The sequence below is a fragment of the Lissotriton vulgaris genome, chromosome 1_1 (genome assembly GCF_964263255.1).
Source record: "Lissotriton vulgaris chromosome 1_1, aLisVul1.2, whole genome shotgun sequence".
NCBI classification, from domain to species: Eukaryota; Metazoa; Chordata; class Amphibia; order Caudata; family Salamandridae; genus Lissotriton; species Lissotriton vulgaris.
Window position 1 is genome coordinate 1,921,300,136 of NC_141685.1, and position 25,615 is coordinate 1,921,325,750.

At 42.4% G+C, this 25,615-nt stretch overlaps 1 long non-coding RNA gene across 1 annotated transcript in view; it reads left to right on the plus strand.

The window, feature by feature from the left end:
- Positions 1 to 25,615, plus strand: part of LOC147751394 (uncharacterized) — a 575,722-nt gene that overhangs the window by 483,081 nt on the left and 67,026 nt on the right. Inside the window, exon 3 of the long non-coding RNA XR_015299990.1 lies at positions 24,959 to 25,027. This is a non-coding gene — a long non-coding RNA (uncharacterized LOC147751394). The remainder of the gene's footprint in view (positions 1 to 24,958; positions 25,028 to 25,615) is intronic.

The window sequence follows — 25,615 nt, forward strand, 5'->3', positions numbered from 1 at the left end:
AAAAGAAATCTAATATGTCTGTGTGGAGCGGCGCAGAGGTTTTTTGAAACCTTGGTGACCGCTGTAAAGCGGGAGTTGTTGTGGAAAAGTGTTAAGAACAGGAATAAGAATAAAGTTTAAAGCCAGGTCGACGATATATATATATATATATATTATATATATATATATATATATATATATATATATACACATATATATATATAATTATTTTACATTAAATAAAAGAAAAACCTTGGAAATTCTCTAAAAAAAAAACAAAGAGCAAAGTTTAAAGGGACATTATATTTAGATGGAAATGCCAGTTAAAATATATCGTTTTAAATTAGCAAAACCAAAGAAAATTCACCATCTATATGATATATTTATCTCAAGAAACTATAACATATAGTAACTATCTCACGCCACCGGCACGCACAAATTTGTCATCAATGATCACATTTCAACTGTTGCAGCGATGTTATCAATGTTGTCATCAAACATGTCATGAACGATGTTATATTGGAAATAAGAGCAGTGCATATAGCTAAGGATATATACAAAATCAGTTGTACATATGAGTATTTTTTAATTACATATGCTTTGAATAATCAGTGCTGACATATTTTGTCCTCTTGTCTTGCGCAACCTGTCTACTCCCTTAGTTTGTTCTAGTGTGTCTCACAAACCAGAAAAAGTTGTAATAATTGTTATTAATATTCTATAATGGTTGCATTTCTCCATGAAATAGTTTTAAAATGTGACATGTGTTTCTGGGTGTTGAGCATCTATATGACTCTTTAAATAAAAAGAAAGGATAGGCAATATGAATTGGTAGCATAGTTATTATTGGTGCAGCTACTCCAGTGGCACCAGGGCCAGGTCTTGGTCAGGCTGAGCCAAGGTCATCTTGACAGACGCTCATGTTCAGTCTAGGCAACCAGGGCCATATTACATCAAGTGCCCCAGCGGTGCAACGGGCATTTGCACCCGCTTTGCGTGCCCAGAGGGCACTTTAGTATTCCAGAAGGGGGCGCAGATGCTTGTGCGGCCCCTTCTGAAATACCTAGAGTGCCAGAGGCGTTCCCTCATCTTCATGGGAGCGTGGCTCCATGCAAATGAGGGACTCCGTTTGTCTCTGTGCTCTGCCGTATTACAGGAATGGGGGGGGCTCACTGACAGCGTTCCATCTAAAAGGTGGCACACTGTCAGTGTGCCCCCTGATGGCAGTCCTCTGGAGGGAGGAAGGGGGTCCCATGGACCCCACAGACATCCCCTTGCAAGTGGGTGCAGTCACTGACTGCTCCCGCCTGCAAGGATATCTCTAATCCCCTTCAAAAGTGCAGGCTGGTTGTTGCCTGCACTGCGAAAACACAGAGCGGCTGTAAAGCACCTGCTCCGTTTTTCACAAGAATGGGCAGCGCGAGTTTGCGGCTACACTGGGGGCAGTGCGTTCATGGTAATAGGGCAGCTCAAGCTAGACTTTGCTGGGCTGAAGATTTCACAGCTGTGAGGGCGTGACATTCTCAGCCCAGCAAAACTCCGCCAAGTCCTCCCCCTCATGACGTGGGAGTATGTCACCGATAGACTTTATCGTAGGCACTTACATTTTTAAGACCTGTCAAGCCCATGATTGACTGTTGATCAGAGAGGCATTGTCACAGAGTGGTTGGTTTCAGCACCTCTCATGATACCACCCCATTTTGTGACAAGTGAGGGAGGATCCTCTTCTCATTGGCTAACCCAAGGCAAAGTCAGTCAATGAGGAAGCAACAAGATCTTCTTGTTTTCCCTATAATGTCAGGCTCCTTCCAGTTCTTTCTGCTTCCCCTCATGCTAGATCTGCTATCACTGCTGTGGCGGGTAAGCATCTTTGTTTTTAATATTTATGTATGTGCATGTATGAATGTATGTGTTTTGCATAGGCTCTGAAAGTTGGAATGTGAGGGGTGCTGCAGCCTCCCCAAGAATCACCATACTTGAGTTCAGAAGGTGAATGAGAACTAAATATGCCTTTATAGTTTGTCTATTTCTTATCCGTTTTCTGTTCCTTCAAAGACAGAGGCCAAATGTCAGGCTATGTCTACTGCCAATTTGCTGCTTATTTTTTTAAATTTGCAGATTAGTGTTTATTTTTCATTCTCTGATTACAAAGTGAGAGGATTTTTAAAAGTGAATTATGTTACAACATTGCCGAAGTACAGGGAGTATGAAAGGAAAGGCTGTATGATATTTTTTTCGAACACAACAAAATGTAAATACCTGAAAATAGACTGTACAAATATTTCAAAAGAAAACAGAAATAAAAAAAGGCCCAATGCAGCACTATTTTAATTTGACCAAAACAAACAAAAACAATTTACTTAGTGGCGCACAAATGATAATTATTACCTGAAACCTGATTTCCACATGTCATTTATGTGCTATATTGTTTTATCAGTAAAACTGCATGTCCGCAAATTTAGTGTCCATTTCAATGAAAAATGTGTGGTCTGTAAATGACAGTGCACTACCACACCATGCTTTAATAATACATTTGTGACAATGTGCTACATAGCTGCTGAATGGATATGGTTCATTTGCTGTCCTTATTCTTTGTGTGACGCTTATATTTTTCTCAATCCCTTTGACGTGGGTGATGTAACACTGACGGCAGCACCCCCACTCTGGAAATTGTTCCGCACCACTGCTGTGTTTTTGCTAGTGGATGCTGTGCATGGGTGTGTGCATGTCCTTGTGAATGGATGTTGTGTGTATGTATGTGTTCTTGTCTATGGATGGGTGTCAATGAGTGTGTATGTGCGTGTGCGCTTGTGTGGCCAGCCCCGCTGCTCAGCTACACTTTGGGCCGCCACTGTAAACTCATCTTGCTGAAATGATGGTCTAAGGCGATCTTGGTATATGACTGACACCAAAAACATGTGAGATGCGAACAAATGATATTTAGTCGGAAAGGTCTTCCCAAAGCATCTGAAGTACTAACACCATTAGTCCATGTTGTATGACTTCATCAGTTGAAACAGTGACCCTGATCTCACGCGCTCATAAATGTAGGTTACAGAAACAACTGTCTCAAAGTGAGGCTCTTTGAACCGTTCTAATAGAATGCATATCTTTTTGCACATAAATGAAATGTTTTCAATATATACAGACTTTCTCTGTCGGAGGTCTCATTGATGTTACCTGGTGGGTCTCGGAGATGGGGACGTGCACACATTGGAGAGACCATGCTTTATTTTCTCTCTTCATTGAGAAACCACGTGGTCAGTTGGGCATTTTAAACAATGTTGCAAATGTTGTGTTGTCGATGCTGTGAGACAAAATGTCTTACAATGTAGCAATGAACACACGGTTTTGGTGTAGGTTTTTGCCAGTATTTGGATGTGGGGAAAAAGAGTTTTGGCTTGAAATAGGATGATAGTATTGTCCAGTATAATGACCACAACAGAATAAATTGTCATTTGGTGCTTGTCATAACACTTTACTACCCTCACGAATGATACCTGCCGCTAGGTACATGTATTCAAGCTACTGAACTATTGTACCATGTGTATACTTAGCTGCCTTGCAAGATGGCACCGAGGAGTGCCAGAACTATATTAATAAATATCTTTTAGACACAGGCATAAACATTACAAGAGTGGGTGTCATTGTTTCAGTGTTATTTATTTCATCATACCTCAGATTAGAGGTAATTTTATAATTTTGAATATTATTCAAAAACACCTCTTTACTGGGTAAGATTAAAAAACCTGCTATTTCTAGCATTCAGAAATGAAGTATGTTGTTCTATAGAAATACAGGCTATTATTCTATCCAAAGATACTTGATAGTAGTGAAGTTTAATTAAAATGTAAAATGTGTATGCTATTGTGCTAAACATTGAGTCTAAAGGCATAGAAATAACCCTCAGTAGTTTGTCTTAGAGTGTATGACTTTCCCTTGGGTATAGCGTATTAATTGTAGATTCCATGCAGACATCCTTGATGTCCGTCAGATGCTCGGTGTGAACAGTGCTTAATTTCAGCTGGTGGTTTCTGGTGCTCCACAGCAACAGTCAATTGTCAAAACTGGCACGTATGACGGAGCACATTATGGTGGTGCTGTCTATCTAGTTTAGAGATGAGCACAAAAGTTGTTTATTAATTCAGTATATGTTATAAATGACTAATGCCTGCTGCCCAAGCCATTCTTATAGCTTTGGGGGCCTGCGACAGTTCGAATTGTCAGACTTGTAGGAGTGCGATTGCTAGTTGTTATGTTGGTACTGTCATTGGCTGTGCTGGTCGTGGCAACGGGTGGCGCTGAAATGGTCTCCTGACAAGGGCCCCAGTACTATTAATTATTACAAAGTAAGCACTGGGTGAGACCCATCAGCAGTCCTCGGTTAGTAGCACTGTGGGTAAAGAAATGCAAGTGTGAATAGCTACTATGAAGTGATACGAAAGAATACTTATGTTGTGGTTGTCGTTACTTTTATGTCAAGAGAAATGTGGAGGAAACAATGTGACTGGCTTGATGAGTCTCGTTCATTAGAAACTCAAATTCATTACATTTAAAGCATTATAGTGTCATATCTGTCATTCCAACATTGAAGGGCACTTATGACTGTGTATTTGTACTACCCTTGCAGGGATGTTGCTGAGCAGTCCAAAACAATGGTACCCATTGGCACAGAATTCAGGATCACTGATGTCCTTGAAAACACCAGAGAATTTTACTTGGGGGACCCTGAAAACATCACTTAAACAATACTTGTTTGAGAGAAGGAATTTTTATCTAAGGCAAATGTACTCTGTTTATGCTGGGAAGTAAGCAGCAGGGGATTGAGCCCGCTGAACTGCCTTGTTTTGCATCCTCTGGCAGATATATTGAAGTAGAGGGTCAAACATGTCATGCCCCTTAACTAGGGAATATAGCACTAACTGAACAATCAGTTTAAATTATTGATTTCCAACCCACCATGAGATGAAGTGCCAACAGGGGATGCATTGGATAGCAACATGAAGAGCTATCATGTAAGTCAGCCTGGGACACAAGTGTTTAACAGCTGTATCCATTCTGGATGCTACCTAATAAGTGATGACAGCCCAACACAGTGACAAAATGCCTCAGAGTAGGTCTCTGAAGATATGAGTTTGGATGACTTTGGTACGATGGGAAAAGAGAGTAAATGGAAGCGGGAATTAAAGGAGAAGTTATTCAAGGAAACCATTTCTTTAACCATTAGCATTGTTGTTTATACATTTTGGACTTGATAGAGGATTGTTAAACAGGAATACGAGGGAACTGTGTAATGAAGGAAGGGAGCTATGACAACTATCTGCATGTTTATTGACACAGTGAGGGAAAGGTCAGGCAAGGTTATTAGGATACTTGGGGCCAGTTGTAGGTAATCCCAATTTACCTATTCTTAAATACCGAATTTTACCGATTCGGTATTTAACCGCATCGCTGCGGCGGCTATTTCGCCGCAGCGCTAAGTGAGCAGGGCGGCCGCGCGGCGGCCGCATGCTGGTGACAGAACCGCTCCGTCACCAGCCGCGGTTGGGCTGTGCTTGTGACGGAGCAGTTCCGTCATGGCCCCGCCCGCTCAATAGAACGCGCCGCGCAGGCGCAGCGGCAGGGCCTTGACGGAACCGCTCCGTCATCAACACAGCCCAACCGCAGCTGATGACGGAGCGGTTCCGTCATCAGCATCGAACGGGTTAAGAATAGGTAAATGGGATGTAGATACATTTTCGGTAAAAATTACCGAATCGGTAAGATTTGGTAATTAAGAATCGGTATTTAACAATTCGGTAATTCCTATTCATTCCTATGGGCCTGGAGGCCCATAGGAATGAATGGGAAGCCATTTAATATTACCGATTCGGTAAATACTGAATCGGTAATAGGGGGAACTCATGCAAGGGTGGCAGGGTGTCACATTGACACCCTGTTGCACCCCTGAATAGTGCATGGGTGCACATGTGGCACACATACATGCCCTAAGGGCATGTATGTCTGCCACATGGCACAGTAAAAAAAGCACAAAATTGCTTTTTTTTAAAGGTTTTCGAAATTTACCACCAGCCTTTATTTGGTGGTAAATACTGAATCCTTAACAGTGCAATGTACTCATTTGAGTGCTCCCAACATTTCAGATTCGGTAATTTGACGATTCGGTATTTTAAGGATTCGGTAATTCACTGATTCCTTAAATTACTGATTCCTTAAATTACCGAATATGAAATGTAGCCACCTACATCCCAAATGCCCAATATCGGTCGGTAACGGCCGAAATTCGGTAATTTCGGCCGTTACCGACCGGTATTGGGCCACCTACATCTGGCCCTAAGAATTGAGGGACACTGTCCAATTATCGAAGAACAGACACAAGAAGAAATTTATACATGAAAATAGGGGCCAGTTGTGCATGCGTAAAGGAGTAATAGAGGGAACGGCATGGTCACACTAATGAGAGATGAGGTGGGAAAGAAGAGCCGACTGATGCTTGTCAAACAAGCATTAGAAATCCAATAGGTCTCGAATTTTTTTGAGTTAGAGCTAATGGAATTGTAAATGGCAATGTCTTTTAGCCATGTGTTATGGAGTGTATGCATGTGGTGTGTAGTGGAAATATGTGTGTTGGATTGGAATAGTAGGAATGGTGGCATGCCGCGCTTTAGATGGATATGTTTAAAAGTAAAGTAAACCATATTGAAATTGCTATAATAGTTAATTGTGGATGTGCTAACAATTGATGTGTGCACTGATGGGTGGTGGTGTGTCTGCCTGTTGAAATTGTGCACTGATGGCTGGTGGTGTGTGTGCTTGTTAAAAGCGTGCACAGATCGCTGGTGGTGTGTGTGCTTGGTGAAAGGGTGCACTGACAGCTGGTGGCAAGTGCGCCTACTGAAAGCATGCACTGTCGGCTGGTGTTGTGTGTGACTGGTGAAAGTGTGCACTGACGGCTGGTGGTGTGTCTGTGTGTGTTTGGTGAAAGCATGCACTGACATTTGGTGTTGTGTGCGTGGTGGAAGCCTGCACTGACGCCTGGTGGTGTTTGTGCTTGATGAAAGCGTACATTGATGGCTGGTGGTGTTTGCGCCTGGTGAAAGCGTGCACTGACTGCTGGTGGTGGGTGGTTGTGGTTGTGTGAGTAGTGGTGAGTCTGTGGGGGTGAGTCTGTGGGGGTGAGTGTGAGGTGGTGAGAGGCTGGTGTGTGTGGGGTGTGTGAGTGAGGTATGTTTGTGTGGTGTATGTGTGTGTGGTGTGTGTGATGTGGTGTTTTATGTGTGGTCTTATGTATGTGTGTGGTGGACTTAGTTTGAGTGTTCGTCTCCTGCACACTCACACAGTGCCCCTACACACTCATACACTGCTCTCCCTGCACTCTCACACTGTTCACCCTGCATAGTCTCACACTGTTCATCCTGCACACTCACACACTGTGCACCCTGCACACTTACACACTGTTCACCCTGCACACTCACACACTTTTACCTTGCACACTCACACACTGCAGTCACTGTCACTCTGCAGTCACTGTTACTCTGCAGTCACACTCACTCTGCAGTCACTCTGCAGGCACTCTGCAGTCACACTCACTCTGCAGTCACTCTCTAGTCGCACTCACTCTGCAGTCACTCTGCAGTCACTCTGCGGTCACGCTCACGCTGCAGTCACTCTCCAGTCACACTCACTCTGCAGTCATTCTGCACTTGCACTCACTCTGCACTAAATCTGTACCTGCACTCACTCTGCATTCACTCTGCAGTCACTCTGCGGTCACGCTCACGCTGCAGTCACTCTCCAGTCACACTCACTCTGCAGTCATTCTGCACTTGCACTCACTCTGCACTCAATCTGTACCTGCACTAACTCAACACTCACTCTCCAATCACGCTCACTCTGCAGTCACTCTGCAGTCACCCTGCAGTCACACTCATGCTGCAGTCACTCTGCAGTCACACTCACTCTGCAGTCATTCTGCACTTGCACTCACTCTGCACCTGCACTCACTTTGCACTCACTCTGCACCTGCACTCACTCTACATGCACTCTGCACTGACACTCATTTTGCACTCACTCCGCACTTACACTCACTCTGCACTCACTCTGCACCTGCACCTGCACTCACTGTGCACTCATTCGGCACTCACTCTGTACTCTGCACTCACTCTTTCTGCACTCACTCTCTGTGCACTCTGCACCTGCCCTCACTCTGCACTCACTGACTGTGCACCTGCACTCACCCTGCACTCACTCTGCAACTGCACTCACTCTGTCCCTGCACTCACTCTGCACTCAGCACTCTGCACTCACTCTGCACTCACTGTCACTCTGCACTCATTTTGCACACATTCTGCACTCACTCACACTCTGCACTCACTCACTCTAACTATGCAGTCATTCTGCACTCACTCTGCACGCTGGATTCACTCTGCACTCTCTCTTATTCTGCACTCACTCTCCCTCTGCACTTATTCTGCACTCACTCTACACTCACTCACTCTGCACTCACTCTCACTCTGCACTCACTCTCACTCTACACTAATTCTGCACTCACCCTGCACTCACTCTGCAACTGCACTCCCTTTGCCCCTGCACTCACTCTGCACTCACTCTGCACTCAGCATTATGCACTCACTCTGCACTTACTGTCACTCTGCACTTATTCTGCAAGCACTCTGCACTCACTCACACTTTGCACTCACTCTCACTCTGCAGTCATTCTACTTTCACTATGCACTTGTTCTGCACTCACTTCTGTCATTCTGCTCTCACTCACACTCTGCACTCACACTCTGCACTCACACTCTACCATCACACTCTACACTCACACTCTGCACTCACACTCACACTCTGCACTCACACTCTGCACTCACACTCTGCACTCACACTCTGCACTCTACACTCTGCACTCTACACTCACAATCTGCACTCCACACTCTGCACTCACAATCTGCACTTGGACGTCTGATTGCCTTTGATTGGTCTAACTGAAAACAATGTGCCAGCATAGTAAAAGGAATCAACTTTCCAAGTCCCTGAGATACCACAGAAAACTCTTCAAAGCGAGATGGTTTCACATTTTTCACTAAAGCACACCAGGTGTGGGTTAGAGCCAAGCACGAATTGATGATCTACTTTAGTGTGTACTCTATAACAATGATCAGTCTAATTTCACCTAGTCACTGGCATGTCTACACTTGTTAGCTGCCTCTCACAAATCGCTCTCACACCTGGCACATAATGCATCATTGTTCAATGCTCTGAACGCGACCATGGGGAGGCTGCCATCTCATTACGCATAAGGGAGACCACCTGGAAACACTCTGGCTGTGAATTCAGAAGATCTAGGTTCTAGTTTAGACTTCTCTACTTGAAAGCACTGTGTACTCCTAGGCCTTGGGATGATAGAAGATTTACAGGCATGTTGTATTAGCACGGGGTCACAGAATCTACACTTTCGAGTATTGATAAACCAGGAGTCATAGCGTGGCCACTCTGGAGGACCTGCTGCTCCCCCAAGACATGCGGCTATGGATCTGTCACTACGATGTTTTGGTTACACCAGGCGCCTGTGGTGTTTGAAGGAATTCATTCATCTCTGGGAGTGAGCTCCCTGGAATCCAGCAGCTGTGCTTTGTACACACTCACCCTCCCCGCCCCCACGGCGAAAGCAAGGGTGGGTCACCGGGAACGTGATAGAGACCCTGCTACGGTCTGACGTCTTCCACTAAATACAAACGCCCACAGCCCTCGATGATGGGTATCACAGCGCTACCTTGCAAGAAAGCGTGCATCCGTTTGGAGTACGCTCGCCACAAAGGTGTCACAGTCTCATGAACCCCGTAGTTGCTTTAAAGGCAGCGGTCTGTCTCCCTTCGCACTCGTTGCTGGCCAAGGTACTCTCAGGGTACATACAATTTCTGATACATGTTGTAAAAATCCTCATACTGCATACTCCATCTGATGTATGTTGGAGGAACCCTCCGAGTATACATAGTGTCTTTTATATGTTGTAGTAATCCTCAGGGCGAGTACTCACCCATGATTCCTCCGCACATTAAGATTCAATGACACTCGCAGATGTCTATATTCACAAATGCAATCACGACCGAGAGCTTTCCCTTTCATCAGTATTGCCAGCAATAAAACCTCTGTGCGGAATACCGCTAAACCCTGTGGAAAGTGTTGCTTTTTCTGAGGTACAAGCAATTTTTGAATTTCTGACCTGAGATTTTAAGCGTGTTGTCTGGCACACCTCTGCTGTGCTCAAAGCTTGTGCATCGCTTGCTTTCAGGTGCCTTTAGACAGCTTGATCTGCTTTTCTGCTTCGTAATTTGCATAACAGAATGCGGACGGGGCGGGAACACCCAGCTGTCAACAAGCAGCTGGAGTTTGGTATGCTCCGCATTTAGTGGGTTTGTTTTCGTGACAACGAATATCTTTTCCACTTATACTGAATTGTAAGCATATGTCCCACAGGTAGAAGCCATGAATTGCCTTTTTGCGGATGTAGAAACCGTTTATAAATATAGGTAGACACACATTTCCCAAACTTGCGGCTGGCTGCGAGAGTCAAACAGTCTTTTTTTAAAAAACATTGTGGTTTCCAGCGTCTGAGTCCGTTTAACTGTTTTGTATGAAGCTACGAACTTTCACTTTCCATGGGCAGAAAGCGCAGCTTTAAACTTGCGCCCAGCATCAAACTGAAGAGTGGTGCACACGCGCCCACGTAGGCAAGGGGGCCTGGGGCGAGAGCAACGGGGGTGGCCACGCAGTCATCGTTTCCCAAACTCGCGGCTGGCAGCGAGAGTCAAACAGTCTTTTTTTTTTTAAAAATGGTGGTTTCCAGCGTCTGAGTCCGTTTAACTGTTTTGTATGAAGCTACGAACTTTTATTTTCCGCCGCTTCCACAGGCAGAAAGCGCAGCTTCAAACTTGCGCCCAGCATCAAACTGGAGAGTAGTGCTCGCGCGCCCCCGTAGGCAAGGGGGTCTGGGGCGAGTGCAATGGTGGTGGCCACGCAGTCATCGTGCTCAGCTTTCCACTACACAAACCAGCATGGGCACACAAACAGCTGAAAAAAAAAATGGAGAGTGGTGCACGCGCGCCCAGCATCTGTCTTAAATTACCGCGGCCCCTGACAGCTGGTAATTGAAGAAATATGCCCTTCTGCTGCTCGTGTCCGCAGGGAATATGCACTAGGCGGAGCAACTCAAACGCCTATGGCCTATTGCGTGCTCTCTTGCAAAAACACACGCATGCGAGGCCCAATTGCCTTGCAGCTGGCAAAAAAAAGGACAAAAATTCACAAGCAGCTAGGAATGTGTTAGGTAAGATTTCCGAGACCCTCACACAAGGACTCTTGGGCTCCGCCCACACTGCTATGCAGTATGACGTAGGCCCGAGCCCTAAAAACAGGTTGTCAGCAAGGAAAATGAGCTCCTAATGCTGTTAACTAGAGTGAATCAATATTAGCAGGCATATTTCGGCTACCAGCTGATGAATATGGCTGTCCATGTTAAAGGGTTAGGTGTGGTTGTGGAAGTTAAAATTGTGTCAGAGATGTTCTGCACTTGATCAATCTCCTCAATAAATACACGAGCTTTTATAGAAGACAGCTGAGGAGCACAGTGTTCAGATGTTCAGGGTAGTACAACATATATGTTGTTGTGGAGAAGTGTGGCTCAGGGGTTAGAGGCGGCAGACCCGGAAACTGAGATCGGCCCTGGACCAGGGTTCAATTCCCCGACGGGGGTTGGGCTCAATAATTCCACGGACTTGATAATTCTCACTCCGGTGCCTACTCGACTCACGGGTTCACACTCTGCGACTCTGGGCAATAGCTTGCTTAATCTCCACAACGGCCCCTCGCGGCGGGATGCCTGGCTTTCACCTTGTGGATACCCTGCTGGGGTATCTCACAGGGGAATACCAGGACGGGTTCCCTAAGCAAGCACATAGATGCCTGCGATGTGGGCGATTTGCGCTATATAAATACATGTACATTTACATTTACATATAAGTTTGTATTCAGAGAATGAGAAATAAGTGGTGAAGACAAACAAATAGAAGATGCAACCATCCCCACCTCTCTAATTAGTGATGTACTGTGAGTGGATGAAAGTCATGCAGTGTGTGCATATGGCAGCTGTTGTGCAGGTTTTGTTGTTGGGATGGAAATGAGCTATTGTTTGACAAAATCGTGATGGGAGGGGGGATAAGAGCCACTGTGGCCCTAATGGAATTTTAGAGATAAAACTCACATAGAGATACGACTTGTTAGAGAAAAATTGTACACGGAGGTACAATGTGTATACATTGTCACATCACTTTGCATCATCATGGTGAGCTGTCATCGGGGATCACGTCTGCAGCAGATTCCTCATCACTATCAGTTCTGGTAATGTCACAAATTATTACCATGAAATTAATCATTTTAGTCCAACAACACAATAACCATCTTTATTACAAATAAACCATTCCTTCAAGTGCACAGCTTCTGTTGCTCTTGACTCTGGATGGCTGGAGTTGCTGCAGTGCTTGATTTTGATACCTCATTTGAACCCAGTGTGACACCAAAGGTGTGGTGGCTTCAGTCTCTGGCTTATTTGTGTGTTTTTTGGGAAAATATCATGCTCATTGTCTGATACATTTGTGTGCTTGATGTTACGTCCTAGGTAGCCAATAATATGCCCAGGCATGGAGCCCTTGCTAGCTGTGCCACAGGATCTAAGCTATGCCTCCCGGATGAGGCCTAACAACACTGAAACTAGTTTGGTGTTGCTGGTGTTCACTTCTCGAGGGGCTCTCCCCTGGCTCTTCATGATGAAGTGTTCCCCTCAGGAGCAGAGTCAGTGCTGATTGCTTACGGTGGCCCTTGGTCTTGAGTGGCACTGTTTGCCCAAACTGATGGATTGCCAGTGGTCTAAACTGTTTGCAAGCATTCTTCTTATAGCCTTTTGCGTGTTCGTGGAACATATGTCATTGAAAGCTTTTGGCATGTTGATTTTTCTATTGTATTGTTCAGGTTCTTGGGCTGTGAGAAATATTAGCATGTAAACGTCATTTCATGTCAGAGTTGACAATCTCGGTCTTAAGTGAGTGTCGTGTTTGTATGATCCACAAGAATGCTACTTACTGTTAAATGTGTTGCACAGCAGTCTTCAAAGTAGCATACGTAATATGCATGTGTCTTGAACCAATGAGGAGTCTTTTTTTTAAATGCTATTTTGTGTCTTTAAAACTGATAGGGCGAGTATTTATCACATTGCGTAAATTGTCGTACAGCTGTTTTATATTGATTTGTTTACCTTGATGGTCTTCGACCGAAATTAAAAAGTATTTAAAAGACTACTATATATTGAGTAAGTTGCTGCTTATTTTGTTACCCTTGATGTGGCACACTTGATTGCATATTGGTTGGTTATGTTGCTAAAAATCCATGTTTACTGTGAGCTGCGACACTTGATGTGCACCGCCGATTTGTGCTTCTGTAGAGAGTTTGAGAAAGTATGTTTCAAAATATGTGTACATGGGAATTTCGCCTGGTAAGCAATGTAGTATCTCGCATCAACATGTAATGGCGTTTTTGAAAATCTTTCTCATCATTTATAACCTTTGACATTTGGCATTTGGCATTGCTTTGATGGCCCTTGCAATCGATTGTGAAACAATCCATGTTTTAATCTGCTGACCGCTGCCGGCCTGAGAGTGCCTTTGAATGGGGATTAAGTGTAAATCTGGGGCTAGATGTATTAAATGGTTTTGCCCATTCTGTGTCTATGGGAAAATGTGTTCATGCATTAGGCCCCTGGTGCCTTGACTGTTTCTCTGTGACCCCGCACATCTGCGCGCGGAAGTGCTTTTCTACTGCCATTGATATGTCTAATTGATGTTTTTTTGATGTTTTTGCAGTATTTTAGGATGGTCATGGTTTCATATCAGTTGTCTGTGTATATTTAATGGACAAATAAAATATGTGTTAAATGAAGCCACACAAAATGAATGTTTGTTTAATTGAGTCAGATCCCCAGGTTGCACAAACCTGAAATATTAATACCTGGAAAATCAGTAATCACGTGGGAGTTTAGTCTGTTTAGTGAAAGTATTTGACTGAATTCCTCATCATTAGAATATGTGTGGAAGGCAGTGAAGGAAAAAAGCTTACTGTGCATATTCGCTTCCATTTTAGAGAACTGCATTTAGCTTTTGTTAATTAATCTGATTGTGCACACGTCGCCTTGATAGCGCTGCGCTTCTCAGCTTTGCTTAATAACCCATTCAGTAGATATCGACTGCTCTTTCAATGTGGAGGCGGGCTATGATTAAATTGGTCGTTCTGAGTTTAGCTTTTGGGACTATCTTTTCACAAAAGTAATTGCTAATTGGAAAGTAGATGTTGGATGTCCAAGTAGGTGATCATAAAACCAATGTCGCTTTTCAGGTTTAATAGCCTATCTTCATCAAATGATTATAAATTGATCATATTTGGGCAGAGGTGACTTGTGTTCTCCTTTACCAGAAGCCTGTTAGGAACTGAAGGTCATCGACATTATTCACTCTAGGCAAAACACATTCCTTTCAATAGAAAGAAGCCAGTGCAGAAGCATAGCATATTTTATTTAGAATCTGGTTTCAAAATAGCCAAACTCCATTCCATTCAACCCAGTGTGGAGTACATCATGCTCATAATTACACTTAGGCCCACATGCATCATTGTTAAATTTTGCAATTTCTTAATTGCGAAAATTAAGGAATCGCAATTAAGAAATCGCAAAATACTTTGCATTAAAAAATCGCAATATTTTTAGCGATTCCTTATTTTTCCTTAATTGCGATTCACAATTTGCGAATCGCAATTAAGGAATCCCTTCCCATTGATTCCTATGGGCCCAGAGGCCCTTCGGAATGAATGGGAAGCCATTCTCATTTTGTGAATCGCAATTAAGGAATCGCAAAATGGGAATCCTATTTCAAGGGAGCAGGGGGGGTCCCAAGGACCACCCCTCTGCACCCCTGAAATGTAACTTTATGAACATTTTTCACACACACATGCCCCAAGGGCATGTGTGTGTGTGTAAAATGAAACTTTCAAAAATGCACTTTTGTGCATTTTTTAAAGTTTAAGAAAATGACCATGAAGTTCAACTTCATGGTAATTTACCTCTTCCTATTTGCGAATTCGCAAAAAAAAAATAATCCTGCATTGAATTTAAGAAATCACAAATTGCGATTTCTTAAATGCAATCGAAATTTAAGAAATCGCAACATAATTGCGATTCCTTAAATTGCGAAAAAATAAAAAAACATGTTGCATCCCAAAAAAGGAAATTGCATTCGCAAACGGCTGAATTTTGCGATTCGCACCGTTTGCGAATGCAATTTACCTTGATGCATGTGGGCATTAGTTTAGTTTATGTAGTTTTCACATCAAATATATAATCCTTGGATTTAGAGTTATTGAACAAACACAAACCTAAGGAGGGAACACCATCACAACGAGGCTGTTACCACTTATTACCATTACAATGCGGCCGTTACAATGCAAGTACCGCTACCACGCATAACCATTACCGCACAAGATTTTATAATGCATATGCCATTACCACAAATTTCATTTTAAAGGCATGAATGGCAAAAGCATATATATTTTAAATGTAAGCATTAAGGGGGTCATTATGATGGCGGAAGGACATCAGCCCGTCCCCCATCATATCGTATTTGGGACCACCCACCTACAATGGGACAGTCCCACATGCCCATGTTTTGTATTGCGGCGGGTGCTGCTCTCTACAGCACCTGCCACACAACAATACAGACACCCCACACATATGCCTGCTCTACATGGCAAGCACCTTGCGGTGCCTACCACATTGTGTAGGGATATGTAGCTGGTGTCTACGGTGCCCCCAGTGCCTATGTCCTTGGCCCAAGGGGGCCCTCTACAGGTTGACCACCGCAGAATGATCGGAAGAAAGGGATATTGTAATCCCTACGGCGGTGCCTGACAGGCACTGCCGCCATTCTGGGACTACAGGGAGCTCCAACAGGCGGTCAGATACAGACCGCCTGTCGAGTCTGTGGCGGTCAGACTTTCCGACCACCACCCGTCCAGGAGCAGTTATAATATGATGGACCAAGATCCCTGTCGGTGGCAGTCTCCCTGCCGTCGTAATCAGGCCATAAGTGTTTTATATATTAGAGAAAGTTTTTTAATAAAGGGTTTAGTGTGGGCATGGGTTGCATTTGAAATGTAATGTATATATATATTTTTTTAAATGGTTTAGGCTGGGGATTTTTAGGGATTCGGGTGGGCTTGGGTATTGAAGTGGCAAGAACAATTTTAGGGTTTAGGGTCGGTATGGGTTTTGGGTTGGCAAGGTAATTTTAGTGTTTAGAGTGGGTATGGGTTTTAGGTAGCAAGGATAGTTTTAGGGTTGAGGGCGGGTTTGGGTTTTTGGGTGGCAAGAATAATTGTAGGGTTTAGGGTTGGTATGGTTTTTTGAGTGGCAAGCGTAATTTTTGGGTTAATAGAGGGTATGGGCTTTTGGGTGGCAATTTTAGGGTTTATGGTGATTATGGATTTTGGGATGGCAACCCCACACTAAATCTAAAAACACCCATCTAATTAAATCAAAGCCCCAGGGAGGTGGCGGCCCCGTTGCTGCGGGGGTCCATGCGGCTCCTGCAAAAGATTTACAATAAAGCCCCGGGGGTTGTTGGTCCCCGGGATTTTGGGGGTCTGAGAGGCTCCCCCCATTTAAGAGGAAATAAGCCTCGGTGAGGTAGTGGTTCCTGGGTCAGCAAGGGAGGCTGTACGGGCCTCCCTCACATAGTTATTTTGAGAAGCCTAAGAGGTGGTGGTCCCAGGGGCATAATGAGCCCCAGTAGGGGGGGCCTGTGAGCCCCTACTACATTATTAAAACATTGCCCCTGGGACCTGGCCAACCCGGGTTTAGATAATGAATGAAGCATGGGAGCCCGTACTTCGTTGTTTTTAAAATTTCGGCTGGATCGCTCGTGAGTAATCGTGCCTTTAAAAAAATAATCGTGCCTTTAAAAAGACGACAACATATATTCATGAATTGCCGTGAATAATTCGTAAGCCTGGACCATTAATTTTGCCAATACCTTATAAATGCCTCATGAACGTACCTCATTATAAAAAATGGGGTAACCCAAAACGGTTTTTGTTGGACCTGGGTAGTCAATATTGGCATAGAAACAATGGCCCAACCCGCAATCGATTATTGGCTCAATGAATCAGTACTCACAGTTGATCATTTTTGTGACTGAATAGGTGTTTCAAGTTAATCACCTCTTGTAGATTTTATCAAACAACTTAGAAATGCATCCACCTTGGAAAATTAATTTATTCAAAAAATAAGGAGTTTTAATGGATTACTCCAACACAGCGAGGAAATTTCATATATACATTAGTAAAAATTTTTAACAACGAACGGTAACAAAGAGAGCAGCGTGCTTCTATAAAGGTGCCGGAAAAATAGAAAGAAAAAGTGATTTTGATAGAAAGGGTGTAAGCCTCAACAGAATAGTGACATAGGGTTAGTTATAAAATTAAAAAAAACACAGTGCTGTACAAAAAACAGCAGAAATATGTACAAAGGCCACTGATTGCTTATTTCTCTTTTAACATTTATACATTCTTTTACTGGCATGTATAATGTTTGAAAACGGTAGTGGTCCTATTTGGCGAAACTCCCTAAAAAAATAATCCATTAAAACTCCTTATTTTTTGAATAAATTAATTTTCCAAGGTGGATGCATTTCTAAGTTGTTTGATAAAATCTACAAGAGGTGATTAACTTGAAACACCTATTCAGTCACAAAAATGATCAACTGTGAGTACTGATTCATTGAGCCAATAATCGATTGCGGGTTGGGCCATTGTTTCTATGCCAATCATGAACGTACCTCAGCGAATCTGTATTAAAGCGGTGATCGCGTCTTGCCAAAAACTGCTATACTCGCCCGTTGTATTTACCGCGTAATGATACCATTCAAAGTTTGATAGAGTTCCTATTAGTCAAGTGACTAAAAACTACTGTGCCTTGTGGGAGTGATAGTTGTTACTATTAAACAACTGTGATCGCTGAAAACACCAGCTAAAAAAGTGCTTAAGAGCGTTAACAGCATTTACTGTAATCACGTATGCAGTTCTTAATATTGTGTATTAATGGAATGTGACTTACCAGGAGCAGTATCTTCTGCGCCAACATAAAAATAATGGTTGTGGTTGTAATAGACGGACATCTACAATGTACGTACAAGCGGAATAAATACTAACTGTAAGGTGGGAATAAGTCATCGTTCTGATGTGTTGAGAACTCGGACATTTCACGGAAATTGACTTGCCTGAAGCAGTGCCGATCTGAGTCAACATAAACTAGACACACAAGCTTTGGCAGGGAGCCAGCTTGGGGGCGCACACACAGCAGAAAAAAAAGGAACTGGAGAGTGCTGAATGCGCACCCACCATCTGGCTTCAATTACTGCGGCCCCTGACAGCTGGTAATTGATGATATATGCCCTTCTGCTGCTCGTGTCTGCACGGAATATGCAGGAAGTGGAGCAACTCTATGGCCTATTGCGTGCTGACTAAAAAGACAGGCATGCGAGGCCCAATTGCCATGCAGATGGCAAAAAACGAACACGAAAAATCACGAGCATTCAGGAATGTTTGGGTAGCTTTTCGGAGACCCTGATTATAGGACTCTTGGCTCCGCCCACACTGCTTCGCAGTGTGTGACGTAGGCCCGAGCCCTAAAAAGGGGTAATTTGGATCCATCAGAGTGATTTGTCATCTCTCCATTTAATTTGTTTCACCCTTTGCATTATTTATAAAACCCATGTAGAAATATTACTTTGATCATATTCCTGATCAGCATAGCGCATCTAGCACAGTTGTATGTCAGAATATCATATACACAACTGTCGTCTGACATAAGTATTCTCTTCTATGTGTCTTTTATGAAAATATTTTTCCACTGAATGTAGATTGTCTTTTATTTACTCAAAAGGGTAGAATTTTTGTAAATGATGTTAATGGCACAATATTTATGTCAGAGGCTACTTTGCCACTGGTATTTTTATATCATGTCATCATCTTAAGGTCTACTTCTAGTTTCTAGCATGCAATTTCTTTCAATCACTTGATTTTTCTTAATGTTGCCTACTGCTTTGTAAAGGTCTCTCAGCTGCTGACAATGGCACAACCTATGCAGCCCTCTCACCATGGCATTCCCCTGCAATACTCTTTCATTTTATGTTGTGTCCAGAGCATGACACATGCCATTCAGAAATGATTTACTAGATCAAGTTAACCTTGTATTCTGTGCACTTCACTGTTTACACTCAGCTTTAAACTACACCTGCCTGTCTTCCCTGTTTCTCCTAAACCAGGGTTGAATGGACATTTATGCTGTGTGGGGCACAGCCAATCTGTTACACCATTCCATAGCACTTTCAATGCAAGCATTAGGGAGTTTGACTCATTCTGTTGAGTCAAGGCAGAGGTGTTGAACTACAGTAACTCATTAAATGTATTTTAAGAATACATCTCTCCTTCCTTCCCATGCAACCTTTGGCTTCTGCTAGCCAGGGAGCCTGCAGCATACACAATAATGCCCATTTGTGGTACTGGTTCAGGTTCACCTGATATATTGTGTAATTGAACTACCTCTCAGAGAATCTTAAACAGGTAGTGCCACAGCAGGAATGGCTTCAAATAAGAGAACATTTTTTCTTCCTCCCGCATATTTTCTTCCATTGGGCCTTCCACACCCCAATGATGTCTAGATATTTCATCATCTCCTTATCTATTCATAATACAGGCATTGGGTGAGGGCTTTCATCAATTTATTTATCATTTTGGAGGCCTAGAACTCATACTGGGATTCTTACTGTTGGCCTTCAGACCTTATCCCCACACCAACCCCGACTGAGCATGCCAGAGACCTCCTTATCATCCCAGACAGCAAACTTACTCTGGCCTCTCAAATCAACACCGTTACCTATGCATGTTATGCAAGATATTCAAATGACTCCACCAGTACTCAAGGTGCACCATGACCCAGGCCTTTGTCACAAGAAGTTTGGGTTATGGCAAAGCACTCTATGCAGGAACACCAGTGCACCTTATCCAGAGACTCCAGACCATGCAGAAATCCACCAGGCTCATCCTCCACAACCCTCGAAGCATCCCCATCAGTCCACACCTCAGACAGCTGTACTGGCCCTTGGTCCAGAAATGTTGCCAGTTCAAGCTAATCACACACATGCTTTAGCTGGAATCAGTTTAAATAAAACTCTGATTTCACGTTGCAAGGACACAGGTCTGATCACGGATTACAGTGTTGCAGCCCAACAGGTCAACGAAGCTTAGACGTTGTAGATCAGAAGATCAGCTGCAAATCATCACATAAATATTAATCACAGTCTTGATCTAAGTTCAGTCTATAATGAGAATGTTTAAAGATTTGAAGGGTTTTAATATTTCAAAGTTTACTAGATCATCTTTATTCAGGATAATATATTTTATTCATATTAATCTCAAAATATTCACTTGTTTACCGAATTGATAAAGAAATATTGGTGAATTCAATAAAAATGCAATGCATTAAACATGACCATAAAGGAAGAAAATCCCTATTCTAAGAATGGGACAAAAGGTGTCAGATGGAACCCACAAAGAGTTCAAGTTCGAAAGAGATTGGGATCAAGCCTAAAGCTCATATATCCAAAGGTCATCAATAGATCAAAACAGAACCTCAAATAAATAGACATTCATGAAACTCAGTAAAATCTTAAAAGCAATAGGCAATAGGCAAGGGAAATTGTGCAGCAGCAACTGTATAAATAGCGAGGGTAATAGAGTTGGGGCATGTAAAGGCATGTGGAAAGCGTCTCTGGAAAAAAAAGGCATCAGAAAAAGTGTAGACCTACTCTAAGATCTCATACTCTTATAAACAGTCAAAATGTATGTTGCAGTTATGTTGCATCTTCTCCTCCTCTTGCCCAATCATCTTTCAGGGATCTTCCTGTGAACAAGTTCCCTCCTTTCCTTCTCGCGAGTACACAATAGTATATAGACCTTAATCTTCGAGAGTGCAACTTTGCTATTTTAGTCTGACTACACATCAAGCCTTTTAATTCTAAACATCCTTTCACACATATAGGATTACATTTCTAACCTTCTAGTGAAGCAAATGATATGTTAGTAAACAATGGATTATGGAGAAAATGAAATATTTGCACTAACAAAAGATTACTATTTTTCATGTCCACATACCTTGGGAATAGAGCAAGTATGTTAAAAGAGGTCAAGTTCATTTTATGGACTGTATTCTGCATGTCCTAATTTTAGCAATTGAAAAATTCTAAACAAATATTCAAACTCTCCTTCTATAAGTTAAAATATGTTGTACTGTTATAGTAAACATTTATTTAATAAAACATGATTATGGAAAGGTAAAACATTTAACATTTGATGCAAGCATCAGCACGTTTTAGTCAAGCTATTCATTAAGCAATGCTGCTTTATACAGTTTTGAGGCCAAGTACATGTAAGTGTGGCTATCTAAAATTTTGCACATTTTTAAAGGCATTTTATTTTGGTTAAGTGTGCACGTTAATATTGCACATATACTAGCAGTAATAAACTTTATTTTGTAGCCAAGTACCATCAAAGTGCGAACATGCAAAAACTTTACGATAGATACATCATAAAACCATTTTAAGACATGTAACAGAACAATTCATTCAAAGAAACCAAACTTGTTCAAGCGTCATAATATCTTTAGCCATTACTTATGTGCAAAATGGAGGCAAATGTCAAGCAGAACTATGTGCAAATTGCGCAATAAATACATAAAAACACATGAAAATTATCTTCCCGCGTTATAGATAAAGTCAATATTTATAAGAAATAAAACAATCACAAAAAAATGTGCCCTAGTCGCTTGGGGGCACAATAAGTAATCTACCTCGTTCGTGCCATGCCGCCTGGAAAAATGGGCGCAGAGCAATGGCTATTACTGGAGTGGTTTCACTCCTTAGTATTCTAAGGGCCACTATATATTTTGTTAGTTTCAAATTTTGGCACACCGGAATGATCCATTTCCTGCGCGGGTCATGGTAACTCGGGCAGAAGAATAATATGTGTGCCTCCTCTTCATCTGCCAGGCCACCTACCAGACAAATACTAATGCTGAGGGCCTGTGCCATTCCATTGATTTGTTACTGATCTCAGAGGCAAGGTGCCAAGCCGAAAGCAGATATAAAGACTTTTGGCTAGAGGGAGGAAAGTAAATCTAAAATGTCCTCGTATCGAGAAAATTGCTTAATATCTAAACATCTGTTTGTTAATGTACCAATTGAATCGTTATTGCACATATATATTTTAATATATTTGTTAGCGTTTAGCTCGCAATGCCTCATCAATAGGTTTTCAAGGCACTGCACAACACTGGACACTCCTACCTCAACCACCGCCTCCACTTCCATCAAAGCACCAGAAGCCTTCGCCCACTCACCCTACATATGTAGACGCTGAGCCAGAGGACAATCCTTCCCCTACCTGCAGCTATGACCTGGAATGACCTTCCCCTTCCACGTCAGGTTCTCCACGTCACTGCTGGAATTCTGAAAGAAACTGAAGATTTGGCTCTTTGCCCAGGGCTCTAGTCCTTACAACAACTGCGTGCAGCCAGACTCCGATGTCATCAGCTAAGCGCCTGGAAACCCTCAAGGGTGATAAGCTGCACTCGAGGAATCTACTGACATAGCCTAACATAACCGAATCGAAATTCTCATTTGAATCCCTGACCAACTCATGTTACAAATAAGATGCATCATAATGCCTTCTGGGGTCACGTACGAGCACATCGTGCTATCCTGTGTATCCTCCCATTCTGATACAGCAGTAATAATAAAGAGTTCAGCTTTTCAAATCATTTCTGGAATGTATTTCAGTATATTCTGAAATGATTATATTCTACATAAATGAAATCTTTTTTGACTTTCCAGCTCTGAAAAAACAACTTTATCATTAGCATTTGTGAATACAGACCTTAATGTCACTTGTTAAAGATTTCTTAGAAACGCGGTCAATGCAGTCCACAGCTCCTGCTTGTTGACAAATGTCAAAGAAAACTGAATTCTGGCTGGTGTGCTTTATCAAGAAAAGAAGGAGTTAGGTCCTTAGCGGGACTGAGGGTGGGCTGGACCTTTATACTGAAACTTGAAAAAAGGAAGGTGCCCAAACCTCATATCATAGTCAAACAGTTATTTCATCAAGACCAAATGCCAATTGATTAGACCTGGTCAGGTACTTTTATTTATACCAATTATTCGTATTTTTTGTTTATATCCTTTTTCTTAACTTATTTTTCATAGGCAAAAAAGAATATACATTTACAACATATACAACATGGCATTACAAACTAAGCATTTGGCAAACAAAACATAAATTGGTCTAATCAATTGGCATTTGGTCTCGATGAAATAACTGTATGACTATGATATGAGGTTTGGGCACCCCCCCTTTTTCAAGTTTCAGTATAAAGGTCCAGCCCACCCTCAGTCCAGCTAAGTAACAAGAAAAGAGGCCACTGGTCACAGATTTCAATGAAAATACCTTTCAAATGGGAGAGTCAGTGGATTAGTCAAGCACAGTACCCTGGCGTGACAGCTCTTGACTGAGCCCGAAGGGGGGAAGGCTCCATGTAGCTTGCAGAGGGGCACCTCAAGCTTTGTTATGCTATTGGGGAGAGTACTTGTACCATCCCTTTAGAAAGCAGGGCACAGTACCCATTTCAAAAGAGCTACATAGCTGACGTCTTCTCTTAATGTATCCATGGAATTACAGATACAACTCAAAGGGAGCAGGCTCAGCAGGGAACTGAAGGGCACTCTTTCAAAACAATACATATAGGGTCACCCACCATCTTCAGCTCTAGCTCATGCACCTCATTCTATTGGTCAGTTCCCTCAAGGTGACCTGCACCTCCTATTAATATAAGACCCAACACCATCACTGTAGGCTTTCCCCACAATAATCCATCTCACTAACATGCCTTCGCCGTTTAACAGGTATCCGAGGGTTTGGCGTTTCTTTTAGGCATATATGAGCATATTCACGACTTACTGGGGAACATCTTTACGGTAGAAGGGGGTCGTAGATGGGCATGTGGAAGGAAGACTGAAATGAGGATTTAGCAGTGTTTCCATGAGCTTCTTTCAGAGGCCATTGCCCAAACCCGTGTCTATGGCTCTTAAACAATGGGGCACTGGATTTAGATAAATATGCCTCTTTTGGGAGGAGAGTGAGCTAAGGCTAATTGAGAAGGAAGTTTGTTGTAATGGATTAGAAAAGCATTTTGCAGCTGTTCCCTCGTAATTAAAGCACTATTAGAATTCACATTGGGACCCTTTACGTGCGTGCCAGTTATCCAAATGCAAGTGTACAGCATAAATGAGAATATGTCATGGCACCAACACTGTACTCTTGAGTTGTTTTCACAACATAACGTATAACTTTCGATCGGAAACAAATGGAGAAATGTGCACGTGTGAAAAGAGGTCATAAGTGGCAAAAAATAGTGGTCGGGTGTGCTAATTTCAGTAACCCGTTAAACCGCGTTAAATTCATTATATCATGATAGGGCTCTGCATGGGTAATATTGGAACCTACAGAAAAGGATTTATTACCATGATGTGAAATTACAGCATGACCACTGTTTTAAACTAAATCGACCACCACCAAAGGGAAATTAGAAAATGGGTAACATACACTCATCATTACTTGCAAAGAGAAGAACTCTTCTTGAAATGGCACGAAAAGCTATTTAATGGGTGCGGTTTCAATGTTTATCCTTATTTGAAATAAACTTAAATTATTGTACATTAATCCAGAACAATGGTATACAATAACTAAAATATAATACTTCTTCTTATTTTTGCAGACTAAATTGTACCTGTCAACACAAGGAGGCAGAAGTGAATAAGACCTAGTGATGGGAATTCTTTTAATGGTGAGTTTATTTTGTTTAAAAGAATCGCTTTTGACAAATCCTTACAGGCAGCCAAAACTTGAAGGAGGATCTTTCTAGTCTGTTTTTCAGTGACTTGGCTGTGAACCTCTGAATGTAAAGGAAAGTGACAGTGCTGTGTTCTTAGAGGTTGTCGGTATTTAAAGAGATTTGACGTGCACAACAAAATACTGAATATTTTTAGACGCACTGCTGGCAATATCTTTTTTATGGAATTGTAACTTAGACATATGTAACTGATTGACAGTAAATCTTCACAGAGAGAAAAGACATATTTGACAGTAAGACAGATCCAAATATGTGTGTCATGTACTTGTAAGCAAAAGGTAATCTATTTAACTGTTCTAGTAAGTTTCGGATGATCACATAGTGTGCCTTTCATCACTGTCCCATCTATCTAACCTGAAGCCTAGAGTAGCAGAGGCTGAACCCCTAAAAAAAGCAATAAAATCAGAAGACCATATTGACTTTGTCCACTAATTTTTCAAACTAGCACTACACGTGCTGCACAGTGCAAAACGCATCGGTTTCTATTTTACATTTAAGTGCAAACACCCCCCATGGAGACCT